The sequence below is a fragment of the Cyprinus carpio genome, unplaced genomic scaffold, assembly GCF_018340385.1.
Source record: "Cyprinus carpio isolate SPL01 unplaced genomic scaffold, ASM1834038v1 S000006712, whole genome shotgun sequence".
Taxonomy (NCBI): Eukaryota; Metazoa; Chordata; class Actinopteri; order Cypriniformes; family Cyprinidae; genus Cyprinus; species Cyprinus carpio.
In genome coordinates this window covers 429,126-442,308 of record NW_024879319.1, presented here as the reverse complement: position 1 = coordinate 442,308, position 13,183 = coordinate 429,126, and the positions used below count along the sequence as shown (strand labels likewise).

At 41.9% G+C, this 13,183-nt stretch overlaps 1 pseudogene; it reads left to right on the top strand.

Moving 5' to 3' along the window:
* Positions 1-566: 566 nt before the first annotated feature.
* Positions 567-10,900, top strand: LOC109082558 (annotated as a pseudogene).
* The last annotated feature ends 2,283 nt before the right edge of the window (positions 10,901-13,183 follow it).

Here is a 13,183-nt window from a genome sequence, read left to right as displayed (position 1 = left end):
GTGTGTGTGTGTGTGTGTGAGAGGGAGAGGGAGAGTGTGTGTGTGAAGAGTGTGGGTGTGTGTGTAGAGAGAGAGAGAAGAGTTGTGTGTTTTGTGTGTGTTGTGAGAGAGAGTGAGGTGTGTGTGTGTGTGTGTGGGTGTGTGTGTGTGTGAGAGAGTGTGTGTTGTGAGAGAGTGTGTGTGTTGTGAGAGTGTGTGTGGTGATGAGCGAGGTGTTGTTGTGGAGAGAGAGAGAGAGTGTGTGTGTGTGGTGAATCTCTCGCCTCTTCTTCTCTCTCTCTCCTCTCTCTCTCTGTGTGTGTGTGGGTGCGTGTCAGTGTGTGACTGCTCTGTGTGTGAGAGAGAGAGTGTGTAGTGAGAGAGAGCGTGTGTGTGAGAGAGGGAGCGTGTGTGTGTGTGACACTGTGGTGGAATGGCCTATCTCTCTCTCTCTCTCTCTCTCTCTCTCTCTCTCTATCTCTCTCTCTCTAATCTCTCTCTTCTGTGTGTCAGGTGTGTGTCTCTGTCGGTTGTGTGTGTTTTGGCATATGAGGAACAAACTTTTGTATAATGCATGGGTATGTACAATGGTATTACAAGAGGGTGGTTTGGTGATTCCTGTTTTTTTTTTTTGTTGGGTGGGGGTTTGGGGGGGGGGTTTTTTTTCTCTTAGTGTGTGATCTGTGTGTGTGTCTCTCAGTGTGTGATCTGTGTGTGTGTGTGTGTGTCTCTGTGTGTCAGTGTGTGATCTAGCTCTGTGTGTGTGTGTGCAGAGCTGCAGCGGTCAACATATGATATCTGGAAGTCGGCGGTGTAGCGTCAGCATCGAGGAATGTCTCAGTGTGGCGTCAGGTGCAGGAAGTGTCTCTGGGCGGTCAGGAGGCGATAGTGCCTCCGCTCTATGTCTCAGAACCTGGCCAAGCTGGAAAGCAGCTGGAGGTCGGCTTCGACCAGAGCTCCGACTTCCGGAGCAGGGCCGGGCGAGGCGGGGAGAGCCGAGAGCGATGGAGCAAGCGGGCCGGAGGAGGAGGGGCGAGGTGAGTGGGGGGGGAGTGTTTTACTGCGGGGCTGAGGCCTGCTCGTGACTCAAGCGCTGCTCTCTGCTGACAGGTCTGGCGGTGAAGTTCCAGCCCTGGCTGTGGCCGTGGGACTTCGGTGAGGAATAACCTGCTGGCGCTCTCACAGAAGATGTGTGTGCTGCGCGGCGTGCTCAGCGTGCTCAAGGAGAAGAAGTACATGGCCCCTGGACCCCGTGTCCCAGGACCCCAACGTCACCAAGGTACGGTCTCCTCGTGACTGGGGCTGTGCCAGATTGAAAAAAATAGATCTTGATATTTTCTAGGATTTTTTCGATAACGATAATTAGACTATATGTGACCTGTGCTGGCAAAATGAGTCACAATGAGCACATTGTAAATGTTTTACATCCTCTATTAAAACAACTTCAAAATGATGTATTATTTGTTGGATTTGGACTTTAAAACACAGAGCTTCTCACCTGTTAGAAGTTGACAGAGTCAGCAAACTTACTTCAAAGTCAGAGTCAAGACTCTATAGCAAGTTAAGTGCTCTCATTAAAAATAAATAAATAATTCAATTCAATCTAAGTTTATTTGCTAGCGAAACTGCTTATACAAATCATCGCCAAAGCAACTTCTACAGAAAAATTAAGTTTCTACAATAAGTGGTAGTAGCTTATCAGTGATGACTGATAAGTAATATCTAATCTTATCTGAATTTAATAGGAGAAAGTTATTGGTCATCCAATCTTTTCTTGAATGGTTTTGGGGACCGTGACTAAAGATAACGACGAAAAAAAAGTTCATACTATTGAGAAGCGGTTCTTATGCTACAGGTAACCAACTCTTTCAGTAATTTATTGGGTACAGGATCTAATAAACATGTTGTTGTTTTAGATGCAGTTATAAGTTATCTTAGCTCTTCCTGTCCTAGAGTTGTAAACATGCGTAATCTGGGTCGCGATAGATAACCTAAGGTATTAGCGCTGTGAATCTACATTTGTTATTGTATTTCTGATGGTAACTATTTTATCCAGTGGAGAAATTCATAAAGTCATTACTATTTTAAATGTGAGGGAATATTTAGATCGCGGGTGGCGTCTGCTGTTATTTGTTAATATAGCACTGTGCTAAATACAAAACCTTGGGATGGTTTGGTCATTGGCAGTTTTTAGAGCCCTGTCTATACAACTGGACATACTGTTTTCACGCATTCTAATAAAACTTCCACAAGTTCGTGTTTTCTCCATTTGAGCTCGAGACTACGGAGTTTCTTTCTTGAGAGCGTGGGTATACTGTTCGACCAGGCACAGTACGTTTTCTCTAACCTTTTTCAATTTGATGGGGGCAACAGCTTCGAATGTATTAGAGAAGATAGTGCCCATGTTGCCAGTCATTTTGTTAGTTAATGTGTATTTATGGGACCACAGAGTCAGTTGAGATAAATTCAGGCAGGGTATTTGTGAATCTGTCTTTGGTGCTGGAACAATAGTTATGCCCGGACGATAACGCGAAGCTATATAGTTATTATCATCAATACACAGAAATGCACGATACAAGGATATGGTCAGTTAACTCATCACTTTGGCTACGGATATCTAGGCAATAAGATCGATCCATGCGATAAATTAAATCTAGGTATGATGAAAACGATGAGTGGGCCGGGACATTTGCTTTATCAAAAGAGTTCGTAATCGTCCTAATGCCATCATTTGTATATCAAACTGATGTAATATTAATGAATGCGTGCACTGCGCTCTGAGGTGGTTGTGTTTGGTTTTCCACGTATACGGATAACGTCAAATCCCACATCGTTTAAAACAACCATTACGATGTTATCACAGAGGTATATGCCTCCTCTACTCATGGACAGTCGCTGGGTTAGCAGCGGGGATGTCAAAAGGAAAATCACAATTCGAATTTCGGTCGAATAATAAAAATCACATTCAAATGCACAAAGCGTTGCATTTGATGTAAAACTATACATACAGACATGATGCGGTTTTGTTTCTAAGTGTTAAGCAACTTAATAATTTATATATGGCTGATAAACAGTTATTCAGTTTTTTCAAAGATAGTCCTGTATTTTATTGGTAGTAATATTTTGCTGGATGCGCCCCTTGGGGCCGCAGGAGAGAAGCCAGAAGCTTTTTGCCCCTAACAGGAAAAGTAGCCTTTTTAAATAGAATATAGATATATGTAAGTATGTAGTTTGACGCGTGAGAGTTCAGAACCGCAGGCTGTTCCAGCTGTTAATCAGCAATGAAGAAGTTCTCTGACACGGCCGCCAGCTGCTGCTGAAGGGAGCGCGAGAAGCTCAACAAGTTCTCTGGCGGAGAACCAGGAGCCGCCAGACAGAGGGACTTCAACTCGGAGGCTGCTGCGTCTGCGCTCACAGTGGAAGCTGCGCAAGGTCGGGGACAAGATCCCCCCATGGGACCTGATCTACCGCAGCGCCGGTTAATGCGACAGCGCTTTAAAACCTCTCTGATGTTTCTGAAGTGTTGTGTTGTTAACAATGCGGTGGAGAGCGTTGTGTTCTGCAGGGTCCCTGGTCCGCCCCTCACGGAACGGTTTGAGTGTCATCAAGACAACAAAGACTCGACCTGGATAAGAAAGTCCCTGACGATTACTGTCCGCTCAGCGGGCGATCCCCAGCGACCTGGCGGGGTCGGCCGACATTAAGGTGATTGTCCATTAAAGATAACTCACCTGTGAGCACAGACACCAAAGTGTAGCTTTCAACCAATGAACCGTGTGTGTGTGTGTGGTGTGGTGTGTTTTATCCAGGTGTCCAGTCACGAAAGCAAGTCTCCCTGATAGCGGAGACCTCGCACAGTTCAGTCTCTTCAGAAAGACAGCGCCAAAGCCAAACCTGGTAAAGCCAGCTAGAGCGGCTTGATGAGGAAATGCTGCTTTCAAAACTATACTTACCTTTATAGATGTAAGACTAACACATGCGTGTGACCCTGCAGCACATCAAACCATGTCACGAGGGTCAGTTTCTTCCAATTGAGATTTATAATAAATAATCTTCTCCATTGATGTCTGGTTTTGTAGGAGGACAATATTTTGTCTGAGATACAACTATTTGAAAATCTGGAATCTGAGGGAGCAAAAAAATCTAAATATTGAGAAAATCATCTTTAAGTTTGTTCAAATGAAGTTCTTAGCATGCATATTACTATCAAAAATTAAGTTTTGATATATTTACAGTAGGGAGATTTAACTAAATATCTTCATTGAACATGATCTTTACTTAATATCCTAATGATTTTTGGCATAAAAGAGAAATGTATAAATGTGACTCATACAATGTATTGTTGTCTATTGCTACAATATATCTGTGCTACTGATGACTGCTTCTTCTGTGCTTGCAGGGACACATATACAAATATTATACTTTGGAATAGAGTTGAACACCATATATAGAATATTTATGACTATGAATATCAAAAGGATTTTATTAATCCTTTATAAAAATAACATTATTCTCATGTTAATCTTATAGAGTAGTTACTGCATCCTTCATCTCTCCTGTCTTCAGTTTTATCATATTTATAAAAGAAAGAGACAGCTTCCTGATTCTCAGCTCTCCAAAACCAGCGGAGCTCCTGGAGGCTAAAGAGTGACGAGCACTCAAAACACTTCCAGATCTTTTATAATAATAATAATAAAAGTAGCAACTCAAAGCGCTTTACATACATATGAAAATTATAAAGTTAAAAGATACACACAAAAAGTACAGGCAGTAACAAACAAAAAATAAATAAATAAAAAGCAACTACTCAAACAATATAAAGCCAATGTAATAAAACATAAATCACATAAAAGCTTCCCTAAACAGTAAGTTTTAAAGGAGGATTTAATCCTTATCTCAGAGGGCAGCTCCTCCACAAGTTTAGTCGTGTGCTATCAGATGTGTGTGTTGTGGTCTGTTTCCACGAGCGGTAAGTGTGTATTCCTCTCGAATCCGTCCTCTCTCAGCTTCTCAGGAAGTGGCACGTGAAGCTGGAGGCGGCTCAGAATGTGCTGCTGTGTAAGGAGATCTTTGCTCAGCTCTCACGTGAAGCTTGTTCAGATCAATCACAGATCCCTCACATCGTCGTCAAGAACCAGATCATCTCACAACCCTTTCCTGGTACGTGCACGCATTCATTCCATTCATTCATTCATTCATTCATTCATTAATTCATTCAGCAGAGGCTGTTATACAGAAGCCCGAGCATGCACACACTGGAACTCTGATCACAGTCGAGTATTAAGCACTGTGCGAGTACTTAGTATTAACAGGGAACACTTGACAGTGAGGTTGCGTTAGTTAAAGCTGGTTAATTCATTAACTAACAACGAGCAATGCATCTGTCACAGTGGGTGTTACTCTTTGATATTCAGTTTATTCATGTTCGCTCAGTTTAATAATGCCATTGGAAATGTTTGAAATTAACAATAACTAAGATTGAAATAAATGCCTTAAAATATTTCCATTGTTAGTTCAACTAAAAAGGTTAAGAGATTAAATCTTATTATATAGTGTTACTGTATTTAGCTTCAAAGACATAATTTATATATATTCAGCGCTGGGACGTAAACTAGTTACATGTCACAGCAATTAGGTAATTTATTACAAATAAATGTAACTGTAATCAGTGACAGTTACTGAAGTGTAATTAAATTAGTTACTCATGAAAATGTTAATGATTATAAGAGGGTTACATCTGAATATGATCTCACACACATTTTTCTGACTGCTGCTAAAAATGAGAACACCCACCGATGGTTTCAACGAGTCTGTTTGGGTTTAGTATATGCTTTATTTTTTAAGATTAACAGTTTTTTTCAAGGCGTTGTTAGCATGTGTGTCCTGTTCTGTTTTAACGGTTTCAAAATGATTAACAGTTCAAAACAATTCATTAGAAATGTAAGAAAAGTAATCTGTTACATTACGTTGATGATCAGGACCTGGCTTACGACGCTACCAACACAGATCAATATTGTGTGTCCAATTTATATATATATATATATATATATATATATATTTAATATATATATATATATATAGATATATATATATATATATATATATTATATATATCTATATATATATATTTTATTTCTTTTATTTATTAGTTTTTATTTTTTTATCAGCTCAATTGTAATAATTGCTGTGTCAAGCTAACCTGAGACGTGTTTAATAGCCACTTTCACACAATCATCGCTCTTCTGTTGATTCGGATTGCTTCTATTGTCCCTCATTTGTAAGTGATGACTAAATGTAAATAAATAATGAAATAGTTACACTGCTCCTAACATTGTTAAATAGGGTAACTTGATTTCCAAAGTAACCTTCCCAACACTGATTATTAATGACATATTTCAAGACCTATAGTTATGGTAACATGTTCTCATCACCTTTATTCATGATTTGTGACTCTAAAAGAGCAGCTGTTTGTTATTAGTGTACCTCCCTGTCTGTGTGGTGTGTGTGTGTGTGCAGGTCTGCAGCTGTCCATCTCTCTCTGTCACTCCACCGGAGAGAAGAGAAGCCAGAGAGCCTCACCGGAGAAGAGTAAACCGGACTATCATCTGTATGTGTTAGAGCACAACCTCCACCAGCTGATCCGAGAGGTACACACACTTCAGCCCACCGCATACCTCGTCCTGGAGCGCCTCCCCTCCTCCTCCTCATCTCTGTGTGTGTGTGTGTAGTTCCACAAGCAGACGCTGAGCTCGGTGGTGATGCCTCATCCTGCCAGCGCTCCGTTCTTGGGGACACAAAGCGCTTGCGTTCTGGCGGGACCCATGGCCTACGACAAAGCCGAGATCAGCTCGCTGCAGCAGAGCGAGGGACTCCTGGAGAAGATCATCAAACAGGCCAAACAACATCTTCCTGAGGAGCCAGGTGAGCATCTCACTAGGTCGACCGATATGCAGGTTTTTCAGGGCCGATACCGATTATTACAGATCAAGGAGACGACCGATAACCGATATTTTGAACCGATATGTGCTTGTGTAAAAATGAAAATTAATGTCAAAATTGAAGAATAAAAAGGCAAGAATTATTTGCAACCCAGAATTGCATTAAAATCACACACATCCCATATTGTAATAGTGTTTTGTTTTTTTTGTTTTTTTATGTGTAAAATGTTTTTGTTTGACTGTTTATCACGGCGATACAAACTAGGAAGGTATACAGTGACAAGCGTCATCCAGAAACGTGCAATGTGAGATTATTGACAATTTACGTTATTAGCATAGGGTTATTAGCAGGTGCGTGCGATTTGTGTTGAATAAACAAAGGGGGGATGCTTTGAAAAATTTTATGAAATGTTTTTAATACGACGGAAATGGGTATTTAGTGTGATCTCAGTTTATAAAAACATTGTAAGCCTACGTTAGGCCTATTAAATTGTAATGAGTTAATGTCCGCGCGTTATTCAACAAAAAATTACGATCGGGAAAGCGAGCAAAGAACACAACGTAGCTTTTTGAAACTCCGAATCAGTTAAACCATTGCGTCGCAAAATGATTCAACTGTTTCGATGCGCTTCAATCGGATCGCGAATCGCGAATCATTTGATTCAGATCTGGACGTCAGAGAGGGTTTTTGCATGATGTTTTTATCCCCCCACCGGGGGATACAAGTTATTCAGCAGAGGCAGGGATGCATAGACCAGAAGGGGGGAAATCCCCCCATCCTCCCGGCAAATCTCACCCTGGTTATTAGTCAAATGAGAGCGAGCGCGGCCACGGAGATAACTAAATCAGGAATCGGGAGCTCGTGCTTGATGCCCTTTCAGCTCTTCAAAATTTGCATAATGGTAATTCTGAATCTGTATGATAAATTATTTTGCAATCATGTTAGAATAAAGCAAACATTTCTCCAAATATGCGCAATTTATTTGACTAAGAGCCCTAACGGAACGGACGCAGTTCAGTGAAGCTAATGTGAACAACACAAAAAAAAAAAAAAACCGCAGCAGACGTGAGTGAATTCATTCGTGTTGATAATCTATTCACAATATAAAGTTAAGTTGGCCGAATGGTGAGAGAAGTAGTCGGTTTTAGTTTCACTATCTCAGCACTGATGTGATGATCCGTTAAAGCATATCACTGCAATGACGGACATTGACCGGGAATTCACAGTATAATAACTGAAACGGGGCTTGTCATCATAAATCGATTATATTTTAGGTGTGTGCAACTTCAGTGTAAGTGATGATTTATTGCAACTTCAGGAACGTTTACTGCATTCTTACCTTCGAGAGATAACTTATTGATGTGTGATGATGATCACTGAATCAGCTCCTGTGCTTTCGGTGTGAGAGCGGAACATTTTCCAGCCGCGCCAGCCGTATTGATTGGCCAGGCTCGTGACCCCAACAAATCAGATGGACGATGGGGGCAGGGGCTTAGTCTAGGCCACAGAGCGGTGCGCTCTGACTGAGGTGGCTGGATCAGTGCCAGATCGCTCATTTCAAAATAAAATGGTTTTATCGTCAAATCGGTTTTGAAAATGGCCGATGCCGATAACAATAAAAATGCTTAATATCGGCGCCGATAATCGGTCGACCCCTACATCTCACACACAGGAGTTCAGTGCGTGATTGAAGATCTGTACCGCTCCACTCAGTAAAGATGATCTGGTAATCATACATGAATACGGTGTAGTTAGGTTTGTGTATAGTTGTGTTCGACAGGCTTCTTTCAGCCTCTAAGCAAAGAACAATGAAAGTAGGGCTGTGAAGAACAGATATCTCTGTGTTCTGAGATATTTATCATGTATGTGTGTGTGTGTGTGTGTGTGTGTGTCTAATAATGTTCACTGATCTGTTTCCTTCAGGTGTGACCGTGTAAAGTCTGTCTTTGTTCTGTTTCAGGACGGCGCGGACCATCGACACTCTGGCCAGTCGTATAGAGGACCCTCAGATCCAGGCTCACTGGTCAAACATCAACGATGTGTATGAGTCCAGCGTCAAAGTGCTCATCACCTCGCAGGGATACGAGCAGATCTGCAAGTATGACCTGATAACAGAAACATTTCCAGAGAGGACGGGCCTCACTCACACAGTTCTGCAGGAAGAGTTCTGGTGGCGCTGACCAGCAGTGCATGTTTCCTCAGATATGGTTCTACACCAGAAACACTAACCATCCATACTGCTTACAAGAATACATCTTAAAATATAAACAAAAGTAAAACACTTGCTTTTTCACCCGCGAATGATCGCCCCTGGTGTGAATAGCCCCATAGAGATCTACTGTTTTGATTCAAAAGCACCATTGTACCAAACATTCACGCAGAATTTTGTCGTTCAGTGTGAAAAGGCCTTGAGGGTTAATTACGTTAACCCTGATTGTCTCGAATCTGCTGCGCAGGTCGATCCAGCTGCAGCTGAACTCGGTGTGGAGCAGATCAGGGGTTGTGCATCGAGACGGACGCGTCATCACGCTCTCACACCAGGAGCAGGAGCTGCAGGACTTCCTGCTGTCACAGGTGCACAGAGACATCACTTTCACATGAGGATCTGATGGACATTATGTGCTCATCCTCACGATCATCTGAGATCAGGATGAGTGTGTTTCTTCATCAGGTTTGTAGAAATGCAGCACTGCATCAGTGTCTCAGCAATGGATGCTCTGCAGTGAATGGGTGCCGTCAGAATGAGAGTCCTAACAGCTGATAAAAAAAGCACAATAATCCACAAGTAATCCACAGCACTCCAGTCCATCAGTTAACATCTGGAGAAGACAAAAGATGAAACAAATCCAGCTTTAAGACGTTTTTTTAACTCAAATACATAGAGTCTATAATCCATAATAACACTTCCTCCAGTGAAAAAGTGTTCTGGTGTGAATCAGGAGAGAAATCTGCACAGATCAAGCAGCGTTTAAACAGCTCTAAACAAATATGGTGTCTGAGACAACAGGAGATGCTCTTTTCCACTGGAGGAAGTATTATTATGGATTATGGACTCTATGTATTTGAGTTTAAAAACGTCTTAATTCTGGATTTGTTTCTTTTGACTTCTCCAGATGTTAACTGATGGACTGGAGTGCTTTGGATTACTTGTGGATTATTGTGATGTTTTTATCAGCTGTTTGGACTCTCATTCTGACGGCACCCATTCACTGCAGAGCATCCATTGATGAGACACTGATGCAGTGCTACATTTATACAAACCTGATGAAGAAACACACTCAAGCTCATCCTCAGTCCATCAGAGATTAGGATGTTCAAGCAAATCTTAATTTTTGTCTGAGCTCTGGCTGTCATAATGTCATTATGGGTGTGTGTGTGTGCAGATGTCGCAGCATCAGGTTCACGCTGTGCAGCAGCTGGCTAAAGTCATGGGCTGGCACGTGTTGAGTTTCAGTAATCATGTGGGCCTCGGCCCCATCGAGAGCATCGGGAACGCCTCTGCCATCACGGTCACGTCACCCAACGGAGAATACACCATCTCAGGTGAGTCTGAGCCAGCGCTAACCGTGCTTTATTACATCTGACCTCACGGCGGAGCGTGGAGATCCATAAACAGTAATGTACGATGAGCCTGAAGGACTCACAGAGCTGCTGTCTGTCTGTCTGCAGTGCGCAACGGTCCGGAGAGCGGCTGTAAGGTGCTGGTTCAGTTCCCACGCAGTCAAGCCAAAGAGCTGCCCAAGAGCGACGTGCTGCAGGACGCCAGATGGACGCACCTGAGGGGCCCTTACAAGGAGGTGCACTGGAGCCGGATGGAAGGAAGAAACTTTGTGTACAAGATGGAGCTGCTGATGGCGGCCCTGACCCCGTGTCCCTAGAGCCCACTGGGGTCTCATATTGATTTGATGCATCTCTTCACCGTTTGCTCATGCTCTGTCATTTTTCTAAGAAAAGGCCAGCAATGGCCAAAACACTTGTTGGAAATAAAAACATTTGTACTTCCAGCTCTGCATTCTTCCTTTGGTTGTGAAAGCACATTTGTGACCCTGGAGCACAAACCAGTCATAAGTGTCGTGGTTTTGTGAAATTGAGATGTATACATGATCTAAAAGCTGAATAAATCATCTCTCCATTGATGTATGGTTTGTTAGGAGGACAATATTTGTCTGAGATACAACTATTTGAAAATCTGGAATCTGAGGGAGCAAAAAAATCTAAATATTGAGAAAATCATCTTTAAAGTTATTCAAATGAAGTTCTTAGTAATGCATATGTTACAACTTCCTAATTTGGATCCAGGGTTAGGAAAGGCAACATTGAGATTGTGATCATTGTACATGCCGGTGGGGGTAGCAAAAGACAAACGCAGCACAAACCTGCCAATAAACATAGTTTATTGCGTGCCAACAATAGTAAAGACAGTGTATAAAATAACAAAACAGCAAAAAGGGAAATTATACAATTTTACATAAACTAAAAAAAAAAAAAAAGGAAAACATGTAAATCGGGGAGAAGGACAAGAGTGGCACCAAAGAAAAGAAAAGAACAAAACCAAACCAGTCTAACTCAAGTTCAACCTCTAAATCTCCTAATAAAAGGGAAAAAAAATAAAGAAAACAAGTATTAAGCGTTTTCACGCCATAAACTTGCCTACTCTACCTAACACAAAACAAAAACATACAAAAGTGGCGCTCACTCCTAACTAGGGTGTCTATACATTAACGTCACTAGGTGTTGCAAAATGTACGTCACGTGACATCATACCTGTCCGATTTTCTCCCCCGCCTAGGGCAAAAAGTTCAACACAATGCCGGAGATAACAATAACACAAGCAAACATAACTAGCAAAAAGAAACGAAATGTCAACTCAAAACTATACAAAGTATACTTTACCAAAACTAACAAAAGAGCAAATTAACAACAAACCACAAAAGAACAGGAAAGCAAAAACTGTCTTCGCATACATCCAGTCGAGCTTTTAAACTCTGTTGCCGGATAGGATTGGTGGCGGAAGCCATGACGTCACTCCCGCTAATAAAGATTGACATCTTCCCGAACCAATAACCGTTCCAGTTAGGCGTGCCTAAGAAATTGACAGGAGAAGGGGGAGAAAAAAACACACACAGAGGCGCGCACATCTACCGGGACGTCACACTGCCACCCTTAAGAGCAAACATGTTTGTCAAAAAAAACAAACAAAAACCATGATGCACCCTACTCAAACCCTCGAAAGGGCGTCCGCTAGAACATTATCAACACCCTTTTTATGTTTGATCACCAAATTGTAGTTCTGGACTACTAGAGCCCATCGCATCAACCATTGATTTTGGTTATACATCCGAGAAAAAAACACAGTAGGGCTGTGGTCCATGTACACTGTGACAGGAAGAGTACTGGGGCCAAGATAGACTTCAAAGTGCTGTAAGGCGAGCAACAAAGCAAGTGCATCTTTTTCAATAGTAGAATAATGAAGCTGATGCTTATTAAACTTACAACGATAATAACTGACAGGATGATCTATGCCATTTACATCTTCCTGCAAAAGAACAGCTTCAGTACCAACAGCACTTGCATCAACCTCAGGTTTAAAATTTTGTGTACAATCGGGTGCAATAAGAACAGGTGCATTACATAAAAGAGTCTTCACACAGTCAAAAGCATGCCGACACTCCACGGACCATTCAAAAGGTTTGGATGGACTGAGTGATGTAGTAAGAGGATGAACAACCGTCGAGAATTTTTTACAAAAACTGCGGTAATAACCAGCCATACCCAAGAACCTCCGTAACTCTCGTCGGGTGGTAGGAACCGGAAATTCTGCAATGGCTGTAACTTTAGCCTCGACCGGATGCACCTGGCCTTGTCCAACCTCTTTACCGAGATAAGTGAGAGTCGTTTTGAGAGACTCACATTTTTTGGCCATAATAGTTTTTTTAGATTTGTGAGGGCGATTAAAACACGGTTTTCAGCGAATACACATGTTCCTTCCAATCCACTTAATATATAACCAAATCATCAAGATAGGCACTACAATTTGGTACATCAACCAAGACAATATCCACCAGACGCTAGAACGTTGCTGGCACATTTCTGAGTCCAAAAGCCATTGTTGTATAAGGAAATTGTCTGAGGTTACAAATGCTGAGATATCTGACGCCTGGGGAGTAAGTGGGACTTGCCAGCACCCCTTAAGCATATTCAGTTTACTAAAGTTTAATAAAGGAACAATGTTGTCTATTGTTTTTTATATAGTCGGTTACGTATG